Raw genomic sequence first — 13,140 nt, forward strand, 5'->3', positions numbered from 1 at the left:
TTTCTGGTGACCTTTAGCCTGGCGAGAGGCCTGATTAGCCTGTGCATAAGCCTGTGACAAGCAGTCATGCAGGGTCTGGACATAATCGCTATATCCCCCCGACCCATTAGTGGTTGACAGCCCAAAGACCAAGTCGACAGGGAGCCGTGGATGCCTGCCAAACATCAGGTAGTATGGTGTGTACCCTGTCGAATCATGGCGGGTGCAGTTGTAGGCGTGTGTCATTGCATCCACATATTCGTGCCACCGGGGTTTCAGGTGAGGGTCTAGCGTCCCCAGCATGTTCATGAGGGTGCGGTTAAACCGTTCAGTTGTCCCGTTGCCCTGTGGGTGATAGGGCGTGGTGTGAGTCTTAGTGATGCCGGTGCATTTACACAGCTCCTTCACCACAGCACTTTCAAAATTGCGCCCTTGGTCTGCATGCAGTTTTGCTGGGAAGCCAAACCGACAGAAAAAGTTTCTATACAGCACCCTAGCCACTGTGCTGGCTTTTTGGTCTTTAGTGGGGTATGCTTGCGCATAGCGTGAGAAATGGTCAGTGACCACGAGGACATTTTCGATACCACCTTTTGATTTCTCAAGAGTCAAAAAATCCACACAAACTAGCTCCAAGGGAGCACTGCTGTGGATACTGACCAGGGGGGCCCTGACCCCTGCGGTTGGAGTTTTCCTAAGGCAGCACCTCTCACATTGTTCGCACCAAGCCTTGATTTCCTGGAACATCCGTGGCCAATAAAACCTCTCCCTTATCATGTGCAATGTCCTCTCAAAACCAAGGTGGCCTGAGTCATCGTGGAGAGCAGTCTTCACTGATATACGCAAATCCTCTGGTAGCACCAATTGCTCAACTACTCCCCTTTGGCTGTCTTGGACGCAGCGGTACAGGATGCCATCCCTTACCGCTAACCTTCTCCACTCCTTTAAGAGAAGGCGCACGTGCCCTTCAGCACTCATTCGCTCACTGCGGCTCGGCTTCTGGTTCATACTCTTATAGTGCAAGACGGGGCCAATAACAAGGTCTTTTTTTCTGCCCTGCACGGATCTCCTGTTTGGTCATGGTGGGCAGGGATTCCAACCCCACATCCCTGTAAGGCTCAGTGGATGTAGGTGGCCCGAGTTCCAGTTCCTCCCCTGCAGGCGTGCCATGGCCAGTGAGGCTTTGAGTATCCTGGGTAGCCTGTGTCACACCATGCCCCTGTGCGTCGACACCCACCCACTGAGGGCATGTCTGTAGGATGTGAATGACCTCCTGGTTAGACATGCGAGAGAGGGCGTCAGCGTTTGTGTTGCTCTGTCCCCTCCGATACTGGACATCGAAATCGAAAGCAGCCAGCCTAGACACCCACCGCTGGCCTGTGGCATCCAGCTTCGCTGATGACATAACATACTTGAGAGGGTTGTTGTCTGTCTGGACAGAGAATCTACGCCCATAGAGGTGGTCATAGAATTTGTCGGTGACCGCCCATTTAAGAGCAAGGAACTCGAGTTTGTGTGCAGGATACCTTGTCTCTGCTGGGCTCAAACCTCTACTGGCGAAGGCTATGACCCTCTCAGCTCCACCTTGGATCTGAGCTAGAACGGCGCCCAGACCCTCCCCTGAGGCGTCCGTCTGCAGAACGAAGGGCAAGCTATAGTCAGGATATCCCAGCACTGGAGCGCCTGTCAGCCTTTCTTTTAGGGTCTTAAATGCCTTCTCGCATTCATCTATCCACAAAAAGGGTGGGTCGGTAGCCAGACTTTTCTTTCCCCCTCTCCTTTTCTTTCTGGGGTCACCAGCAGTTAGGCGGTACAGGGGAGCAGCTAGGGTAGAGTACCCACTTACATACCGCCTATAGTATCCAGCGAATCCCAGGAATTGCAACACTTCTTTGCGATTTGTGGGCCTCGCCCAGTTTTTCACCTTGCTGATCTTCTCTGGGTCTGTCCGGATCCCCTCAGCAGACACTAAGTGACCCAAATACTGAACCTCCTTTCTCACTAGGTGGCATTTAGAAGGCTTTAACTTCAAGCCATGCTCCCGAAGCCGATCGAACACCAGCTGCAGTCTTTCCAGATGCTCATCAAAGGTTTTGGAGAATATGATGAGATCATCAAGATAGATTAGGAGGTGGGTGAAGTTCAAGTCGCCGAAGCAGCAGGTCATGAGTCTCTGAAAGGTGGAGGGAGCATTCTGCAGTCCAAAGGGCATACGATTTGCTTCAAACAGCCCCATAGGGGTGCTGAATGCCGTCTTGTGTTTGTCGTGCTCCGCCACCTCCACCTGCCAATAACCAGAGGTGAGGTCAAGGGTGGAGAAGTATCTTGCCTGCCCTAGAGCCTCCAGGGCTTCCTCTATTCTGGGGAGAGGGAAAGCATCTCTCGTGCTACAGGAGTTCAGTTTCCTGTAGTCAATACACAGCCTTAGTGATCCATCTTTCTTGGTTACGATCACGACCGGTGAAGCATATGGACTTTTGCTGGGCCTGATAACTCCTGCTACCTCCATTTCTGTCAGCAACCTTCTCACATCCTGCCACTGTGATGGGGGGATCTTACGGTAAGGCAGTCGAAATGGCTTAGAGTCGACCAGAGGGATTTCATGTTGCACAGTCTTTGTATGGCCATAATCCAGGGGGTGCTGTGAGAACACACCCATGTTCCTTTCCACAAGCTCTTTAAGAAGGGAACGCTGGTGCTCGTTTTCGACATCTGCTCCACTTAAATCCACTTCCTGGCTTGCCACAACGTGGTCCATACCCAGGCATGCTTCTCCGCCTCCGCTAATGTGATGGCTGCCCTGCACCCTGTCTGAAAAGTCCACAATACTTTCCACCAGAGATGCCCTGGCCAGATGCGTGTGAGGCTTGATAGTGATAGCATGCTGGGAGAGGTTCATCACTCTTACCGGGGCACATCCTTTCTTTACATCAGCAAGAACTCTGGCGACCAGGATGTCTTGGCTGAGCCGCAGGGAGGGGTGGCCTTCAATTAGGGCTGTATAAGTCTTTCTTTGTGGTCCAGCTTTTATTTTGCACATTAAATCCATCTCTTTCCCTGCTTGAATGTGCACCTTGCGACCAGTAAAAACAACAGGGCCCACTGTGTCATCCATATCACACTGTTCAGTGCTCTCAATCTCTAGCAGGGAGGCGTGCCACTCCGGATGAGTCTCCTTGACCTGGAGGAGGAACTGCTGGCCGTAGGTTGCCTGGAGGTGACTTCTGGAGGCACGGAGGACATTGGTTCCCACAAGCAGAGGAACAGAGGAGCGGTACTCTGTGTTAGTGACAACAAAAGCAGGCACACCCTTAAACTCTCTCCCCAACAATTTTAGGTTGATGCGTAGCACACCATGGTAGGTGACACTCTGGCCCCCTGCACCTTCTATGGGTATCTTAGAAGGCTGCAGTTTTTGTTTATGGAGGGTGGGGTGGCTGCGCCAGTACTGATGCGTAATACTGGTTATCTGGGAGCCAGAGTCGATGAGTGCCCTACACTTCATTCCGTTGACTTCCACCTCCCCCTCATTCCTGGGACCAACTAGGGGAGTGCTCTCTCCTCCGTCACCTTTGTTCACCTGCAGTGTGGGGACTTGCTGCTCGCCCATGGTTGCCCCGGTGACCATGGGCTTTATCTGTTTAAAGGCTGAGCTGAGTAAGTGTTTCCCTCCATGGGGGTCACAGGCTGAGGATCGTGTGCCCACGTCTGTTCAGGCCCCGGGAGCACTGCTCTGCAAACCCGGGCTATATGTCCTTGCTTCCCACACCGGTAGCATGTGACCACTGACATTGGGGTTGTAGCCCCAGGGGGTGGTCGGACTCTCAGTGGAGTGGCAGAGGATGGAGCATAAATTCTCGATTCAAGGTGGGTCAACTTGGCCATCTGCTCCTCCTGGCTCAATGCTAATTTCTTGACCATCTCTGCTAGCTCTGACCACTCTGAGGAATGTTTAGCCTTTTCTGCCTTCACATTCACACTACACTCTGATGCCACTTGTACCTGGGCATAAGTTTTCTTTGATTTGTTTTGAGGCTGGAATCTCTTTGTTTCTTTTGCTAAATTTCGGAGCTCAGCCTGCAGCTCACGGAAACTCAAAAGCCGGGGCTTCATTGGCGAGATCCTCGCATACACATCCTCATCATTAATCCCCCGTATGAACTGCCGGGTGAGTTTACTGTCACGGTCAGGAAAAGGCTTGTCTCCTCTTTGGTTTTCTTCCACAGCTCGCAGTGTTGCCTCCAGTGCTATAGCATATGAACAGGCAGACTCCCCAGACCTCTGAACACGCTCATAGAAGTCCGCTAGTAGATCTGAGGAGCTCTGTGTGTCGCCGTACTCTGCTCTCAGTTCTTCGAATGCCCTTTCAGGTGTTTGGTCATGGAGAGGTAGATTCAGGGCCAGCTTTCGGGCTTCACCAGTTAGGTGACGCACCACCGTGGAAAAGCGGAGGTGAATGGGGAGCTCTATTGCCTCAAGAAGATACTGCATGTCACGAATCCAGTCCTCTACAAGCACCTTGCTGTCAGCACTGCCAGTGAAGACTTGGACATTTTTCACTTGATGAGTCTGTATGAAACCACCGTAGGCAGCTAATGGGGGGTTAGCGTTGGCTGCAGCCCCGCCCGGAGCGCTTAAAGATGTATGCACCTGCTGGGGGGGTATGCCAGGGTGTCCACTAACTTGGGGGTCTAAAGCAGAGGTTGGTACGTGCATTGAGGCATGGGTGCCGGGTGGGGCTATAAAACCTCCATGGGTCATATTCACGATAGGGGGCATGACAGTGTTGGGGCTTATAGCAGATGAGTGGAGGGGGGCTCGAGAGTCATGGACAGCAGCTAGTGGCATGTGGGGCAAACGGGGCGTCAGCCCATGCTTTGAACTTTCAAGGGTCTGCTCGGCTGCAGAGGGATTATTCATTATGCCCACTCCCTGCACTGTTAGGGGGCTTGGCATGGCGGCTTGGGGGGCAGGTGTGGAATACAGATGGCTGGTGTATGCTTGGGGGCTGAATGGAACGGTCATCGTTGGGTAAGGAGTGTTAAGTGATTGGTTCAGGGTGGGATGTTGGGTACTGTGCACCGCTGGGTAGTTGGGATATGAGGCAACATGGGGTGCCGGTGTAGCAGTGGGCCCATGGACACTGGCCTGAGGGGAAAAAGCAGGGGGCATAGTTATCTGTACATCTGGCCGAAACACTGGAGGGGCTGTAGTTAGAGGGCTGTGGTTGGACTGGCTTGTCTGGTTGGCTGGCACTGACCTTGGGCAAATTTCAGATAGGTGTGAGGGCACCTGCATTTGGCCTCCATAGGGTGGCAGTGGTGGGGCATGAGCTGGAGCCACGCCAAGATCAGTCTGGGGTGAAAGCATGGTTGGTGGTGGGGTCTGTTGTGTGCCCAGCCCAGAGTCGGTGAGGTCCCTGATTGGGGTGTGATACTGTAACCGCTGGCCAGTGAAGCTGGGGAACTGGGTGACCAGCTTCGACTTCACTGATGACTGTTGGTCCACTGTACTGGCGCTAGCTGTAGCCCCTTCATTCAAAAGGTGAGGCTGTGCCCTCTTTGGAGTGTCTGCAAAGTCTCTCAACATTTTCACTGTCCTGTATCTCTAATTTAGCTGCACCAGAAAATGTGTGTGGGCTACTTGTAGTATGCTTAACTGTGAGTAAGTACAATATATTTCTAGTAAAATAGAACACAACACAGATGTATGACAACTATCATTCTATAACGCAGAAAAAAAAAGAATTCACAAAAAAACAGCATTAAACTCAGAGTGTAGTTAAACAACTATCTTCAGCACAGAGGTTGTGAATGACACAAATCAGCAGCAATTGCTTAACCGTATTCAATGATTATCATTATAGACAGGGAACATCATTTAGCATTCTTTCTACAATTCAAGTCTCTGAGTCTCTTTTTTTTTTTTTCAGGGACAGAAACCCTCAAATGAAACCACCCCAAGATTTCACTTTCAAAGGATATGCCTGGGGAGATGAAAGTCCCAATAATACAGCTGCACAGGCAGTTATATACTTAGTTCAGCACCCCATCAGATGGCGACACCTCTTACTATGGCTGCGTAGCTGGGGGGTGTCGGCATTGCTTTCTCTTCGGTCTCGAAGTGCCACAAATCCGGGTCACGGCACCAAAGATGTAACCCAACCAGTGCAGGGGCCTCCCTACACCCCGGACTCTGCGTTGTGTTAGTTTGTGTTGGATTGGGGTGCACAGCAGAGAGACCAGTTGGACACAGGCGCTCAATTTGTGGCTCGGACCGTGCCGTTTATTCGGAAGCAGGGGCAAACACCACTCCAACTCTGCTGCTGGCCCTTTCCAAATCACAGCAAACACTGAACCAAGATGGCGCCCGCGCGAACAAGAAATCCTAAGTACGGTGTCCTGCAGAGGACAAATGGTCAAAATTGCTAAATTTTACACCATATATGCAGCTCAACAGCGACACCTTGTGACTTATTCCAGTCACTACCTTACAGACTATTGACTCTTGGCCTGGTCTATTGAACGGCAGAAATTAGGCTTTCTTGTCGGAGGTTATTTTCTTGTCGGAAACTGGTCTTGAAGTACACTGAGGAAGAGCTGTGCAGGAAATGTGATTTTATCGTGGTGGAAGCAAAACTGCCAAAGTAAGAGGGCACAGTTTTGACCATCTTTTGCTGCAGGTTCAGGTTCAATTATTTTTTAATTAATCGTTAAGATTCTTGTCCACCCTGCAACCCCACCATTGTTGCACCTTCATTTTTCAGCATGACAATGATCTCAAAGTATGGCTGTTTCATGATGATTTTTCCCAGTGAATCCTGAAAGAGTTAAACAACACAGATTAATCCAGTAACCCTACATTGTCCATCCATCCGATTATTTATTTATTTATTTTTGGAACGATATAAACAATGAAAGGTGGCGGATTGGCCAGATGCCGGCCGATGTGTAAAAATAACTCAGTTGTTTGGTCGTGGCTATGGCGGAGCTTCCACAGAGGCAACAGGTGGATGAGGGAAGGGGAGGCAGGAGGAGGAGAGACCCGAGGCGGACGCCGGTCCGAGTGTCACGTGAACTGAACTTCAGGTGAGAAGTTATGATCTGCAGTCTGAGTCAGATATAAACCAAGTTTAGGCGGAGTTTATTTTCGTTGTGCTACTCATACTGCGTACTAGCTAGCTTGATGGAGTTTCGGTACAGCTGGGTGGGTGCCATGATGTTACTGATAGTGAACTTTATGTTATTCATAAGGTTAGTTAGTAGAGTTGCCAACCGTCCCCTAAAAAAGGGCATCGTCCCGCGTTCAGAGAAAATATTACGCGTTTCGTATTGAGCTGAAAAGAAACACAGTTTGTCCTGTACTTCAGCTAGAATGAAAAAAGACACAAAGCTGGAGTTATTCTGTGTCTTTACGCTGTCAGCTGTCACTTCTCCTCTCATTCTCTCCCCTCCCTCTCCTGTTGCTACTTCAATCATGAAGCTGATCAATGATCAGCTGATTGGCTTTTCTCTCTTGTTTATTTATCGCCCACTTTGCGCCAGAAAGAGGAAACCAGTGGAGGTCACGTTAAACAACAGCAGCACGTTTAAGCTTGATCAGCTGTTGTTAGAATTTATTTAATATTAATTTCTAGTATCAGCTGATGTTTGCTGGAGCCACAGCTGTAAAGCTGCTGGTCATGATGTCAGTTTGGTTATCTGGTGAGAGGGAAACATGAAGATGAAACCAGGAGATGTCCTTACTGAATCATCAGAGCTGAACAGGTGATGGAGAAACAGGTTTAGCTTTTAGGTGACATGAATGAGTTGAAGGGAAGTTATGAACTGTTTCTGAGAGACAAATAACACCAGGATCCTTTTTTACGTAGCTGATAGCTGGTAACTGTGCAGGGGCGGGTCTAGCAAAGTTTTGCCAGGGGGCCAGGTAGGGCATTAACAGGGAAAGGGGGGCACAAAGAAATACTTTTGTTTCTTATTCTCATTTAAAATATCTAGTTTTTATTAAATAATTATCTGAATCTTACAATCAAAGTTTTTATCTGACGTAAAATCTATAGAAATCATACATATACCAACAAGACAGTGTACATCACTGTCACCACAGTGTTTGTTTTCATTCAAAGGCTTTATGGCTTTAATACCTGTTGGGCTGGTCTCTAGTTAAAATGCCCGGGCCGATTTTTTGGCCCAGTCCAGCCCTGATGCCATCACATCAAATCCAGGTTACAGACCATACTACTCCCTGTCAACATATTCAATATATGATCAGATCTTTCCCCAACAGATACACAGGTAATTTAGCCTACAAGGAGGAATCTAAGAGGGATTTCTTATTTACTGGCTCATTGAAGTGGAAAAAATGTTGACTGTGTGTTTATTCCTCCTTTCAATTTGGGCATATTCTGCATGTTTTCAAATATCTCCACAATAGTCAAAGCATCTATTAGTGGGACTTATCCAACACAGTCACAGCCTGACCTTAAGATATGCATTTACTCAGCACTGACTCACTGCTTTTAGTATTGCAATACTTTGAGGGAAGTGCAAATGAAAACCACGCAGGGTTCAACTGAACCCATTGTTTGGCTCTGTAAGCTTAAAATCAGTGCAGCCTTTGTCTGATTGTAGCTTGTTTGATATCACACTTTCAGCAATGTGTTATAGGATTTAATGTATTACTGAGTAAATATACAGAATCATCATGCCAAAGCCTGAGTGTGAGGATGTAAACTTGGGCAAAAGTCACAGCAAATCACAAACACTAAATATTATAGAAAGATATTGACAATCATTCTGGTCTGTCATTAATTTGTAGTTGGTATAAGCTTTGACATATTTTCTTTGGGTTACGAGAAATTGTCTACTCTCAAAAGTAAAAACAGTACTTTATTCCAAGGTAAATCTGAGCTCACATCAATTGAAATACCTCACTGTGCAGATATACACATTAACATACATGAACATGAAAACAGTATGATAGGTAGCAGTTAAAGCTGGATGTTAAGTTTGTTTGAATTTCAAGGTGGACAATATTTTTCCCTATTTTCACATTCAGAGAGGATATGATGATTAATTTGGTCAGTGCAATTTTTGTTCCAGAAAGAAATAATGACCAAGAGCACGACTGTTGGGTCTAAACTCAGACCCCGCTGTATCCAGGACTTATTCCCATGAAAGAAAAACAAGGCAACGGTGTTCGATCGATTTCTTGCGCAAGGGAGGCCCTTCCATCTGTGACCAGCACGTCGAAATGACCACACTGGTGGCCCTCCTCTCGCTGCCTTTTATTGACAAACTTCAAACAATAGTTTACAAAACACCTCCCCCTGCAACCCCGTTTGGTTACGTGTGTGTGTGTGTGTGTGTGTGTGTGTGTGTGTGTGTGTGTGTGTGTGTGTGTGTGTGTGTGTGTGTGTGTGTGTGTGTGTGTGTGTGACCTCCTGCTGACCAAAGGGTCGTAAACCCAGGAAGCTTACATCAAAAGAAACAGATCTTTCAGATAGGATGTATCTACAATAAAACCTCCCCCAGCACAGAGTGGCTGGAGAGGTGGTCAGGATCAAAGAGATGGCTTTGATCCTACTGCTTAAACTAAGACTATACAAATTTAAGAAACACAATGGCAACATTCAACAATTAGACTTAACATTTCCCTCCTTTTTGTCATTGTATACTTAAATTTCAACTTATGCACCCTTTGTTTGGACAGTGTCAGTATAGATTTCATTCATACACAGTAAACTACATCCTATACATAAGCAAATCAGTATCAACAGTTCAAAAACAGGAATTAATATTTTCAAAAGAAGATGCCACCAAGGACCAGACGGTAACCAAGCTATCCAGCCTTGTGGCGGATCTACTCCTGTCGTGCAATTCATTATGTATTTCTTCAAGTAAACAACTGAATGTCAAAGGTCAAACAAGAAGAATCATCATTCTCAAAAATCATGTCACTACAATCCAACTGTATATAGACATAGGTATTTAAACGCATCAGTTGACTTTATTGTTTGTCCATGTGGCTCTCAGCTAACTTCAAAGCTGCAGCCTAGTCAACACCCTTCTTTATGACTCCTATCAACCCCCCAAATCTTCTCTCTGTAGGCATCCTGTGGGGGTTAGAGTCAACTGGTGAATTATCTGCATTTACGATCGTGGGCGATCGTGGCTCAAGAGTTGGGAGTTCGCCTTGTAATCGGAAGGTTGCCGGTTCGAGCCCCGGCTTGGACAGTCTCGGTCGTTGTGTCCTTGGGCAAGACACTTCACCCGTTGCCTACTGGTGGTGGTGGTCAGAGGGCCCGGTGGCGCCAGTGTCCGGCAGCCTCGCCTCTGTCAGAGCGCCCCAGGGTGGCTGTGGCTACATTGTAGCTTGCCATCACCAGTGTGTGAATGTGTGTGTGAATGGGTGGATGACAGGTTGTGTAAAGCGCTTTGGGGTCCTTAGGGACTAGAAAAGCGCTATACAAATACAGGCCATTTACCATTTACGACTCTTCTCCTATCCTGTTGTCACCACCACACCAAGGAAATTGGATCAAGGTGTTTTGATCTTCTTGGCTCAAAACCTCAAGCGTTCATGATGTAAATGTAGACAAAAGGCTTCTCTGTTTACATCCTTCTTGCAGAAGACAAAAGAATAGGTGATGTTGCCATGTTCCATGGTTAATCTCCAACTTGGGCTAATCCATTGTCCTTCATACACATAGGCAATTGGCCTGTTTCCAGTTCGTTTAACTGTATAATGTCCTGCAGCAAGTCATATTCTTTGAGTCAGACGAGAAGGTCTGTCTTACCAGAGCAGTTCACCTTCCCAGCTACTGGTGAATCAACCTTCCATTCAGGTTCAGAGCAGTTGAAAAGTTGGCAGTGTTCCTGGATGTGTTGCTAAAGCAACCAAACAAACTGTCTCGCTCTCAGTGATGCTATAGGGCCACAGTCCAGAAGAATGTGTAGCCAGTGGCATCACAAGCATAACCATTGGTCTCGTTGTTTATGTGAGCGGTTGTGTTCTTAAACTGCCACCAGTAGTTGTTGAAAACCCATGCGGCACTTGGTGTGGTTTGCTCTGTTCCAGTGCGTTCCCTGTCATCCCACTCAGGGTCCACAGGCACAAGAAGATGCACAGCACATTCCCAGCCATTCTGATGAGTACCTGTGGCTCAGTTGGTTTCTTCACCGGATTGAGACGAGGGGCCCTGGAGGCTTTCCCCCCCCTTTGTTCCCGGTCTTCCTGCCACTTACTCCGAGCTGGCCTGGATGTGTGTCACCTTCTTGCAGTGCGCTTGATATATCCAAGTGTTCCTTTCCAGCAATCTTCACTGCTGTGGTCGTCGTCAGCAGCATCCGATATGGACCTTCCCACCATGGACTGGACCAGCACTTCCTCTCCATGGCCTTATCATCATCCAATCTCCAGACTTCAGGCTCTGCTCCTGCGAAGAAACAGAATCATCTGGCAGATCATTTGTTCTCATAACTACTTTACTTTTAAACATTTCAAGCATCTAATATGCTAATATGCTCTCTCTTCTGCTTTTCTGAGAAAAGGTAAAGCACGAGCAACTAGAGCTAATCTTTTAGGATAGTAAGCTACTGGCTTCACTTGTGGAAAAAGTGCTGTTAGTTATTTTACAGTCACCTTGCATTTGTGCTGTTCACAGAACCACGAGTCCATCGCTGGACCTCCTCTGCACTGTCACTTTTTGGAGCTTGGCACGCTCCCTCAGGTTCCATTTTGTGGGCGATCCTCTCAGCCACTCCTTCTCGTCATGGCACCTCACGACATCTACAAATTGAAAAAATGACACTCCTCTCGCCACACGGCTTTCGCCATGTGTCAACTCCCCAATGAGACATGTACAAGAGTGTCGCACTGTCTCCCTAAAACAATCTCCAGGGTTTGTCCCTTGGAGCAGCTTCACTCCAAGCTGTAACCCTGTGTAAAACATTAATCAGCACTTAAATGTTCAGCTTGTTTAACTCCCAGCTCCTGTATCACAGAAGACAAAGTCTTAAATTTAAAACAACTTCACATTTGCAACCAACTATAGATCATAAGAGTAATAAAGTATTCAGCATCACAGAGACAAGTATCATTGCAGGTTTATTCTAAACTCATTAAACTCCTATTTTTCCCCATAATTTGTTCCAAATTATTTAACATCTCAACGTTATTCCACATTGTAATCAGTGAACTTCACTTATAGGCCATCAAAGCCTCATCTGAACATGGATGCACCACTTGCATAGGTTTAATACTTGTAAATAAACAGCTAATCACACAAATCACTGCAACAATAATAGAAAACATTGTTTAATGTTACTTCTGGACCCCACCTCTTGACGCATGGACACTCTCATGCGTCAACTCACCAAACCTGGATCCCTGCCTTAAAAACTGGCTCCACCAGGAGCCTGCATACTCAAGATCTGGAAATAAAATCAAACTTCACACGTATAAACAAGTATATCACAAGGGTAACAAGCATTCAGCATCAGCAAGACAAGTGTCATGTGCAGGTTTTCTCAAATCATTAAATCACTATTATTACCATAATTCGCCTCAAACATGGAGCATCCCATGTGCTCAGTTAACATTAATGTAATCGGTGACTTCTCTTAAGCAAAGCCACTCCACTCATATATTACTATGGGTCCAAAAGTGGCCAGCAAATGAGCCCATAATAAACTATTCCATAAACACCGTAATCTCTTATTTGTTTTACTCATGTCACTTGTCCGCTTCTGCCGAATCCTCCACAGCATTCGCAGAGAAACAAACATTAGCAATACACATTGACTGTGGTCAGACGGAGGTCAGACACAGGTCAACAGGTTCCAGAGGTGCCATAAAAACACCATAAAGTTAGCCAACCCTAGCCGTGGAAAGAATGTCATTCACATATAAACCCAGAAATCCTGTAGTGGGAAAGAACATCAACCAGTTGTCCTGGTATAAATCGCATCATCAATTCACATGAAGAACTGGCATGCTGTAAAAAAAGAAAATGCAAATATTAGCGCTTGTGCAGGCATATGCATACTTTGTCACAGTTATCTCTGTGAGCAACACAAGCCTATGAATAACACACACATGGTAAATTCACAGACAGAGAATTTAAACTAAAAAGGTTAAATTTTCAGAGTTCACATAGTCATG

Source organism: Astatotilapia calliptera, chromosome 5 (genome assembly GCF_964374335.1).
Source record: "Astatotilapia calliptera chromosome 5, fAstCal68.1, whole genome shotgun sequence".
In the NCBI taxonomy this organism is placed as follows: Eukaryota; Metazoa; Chordata; class Actinopteri; order Cichliformes; family Cichlidae; genus Astatotilapia; species Astatotilapia calliptera.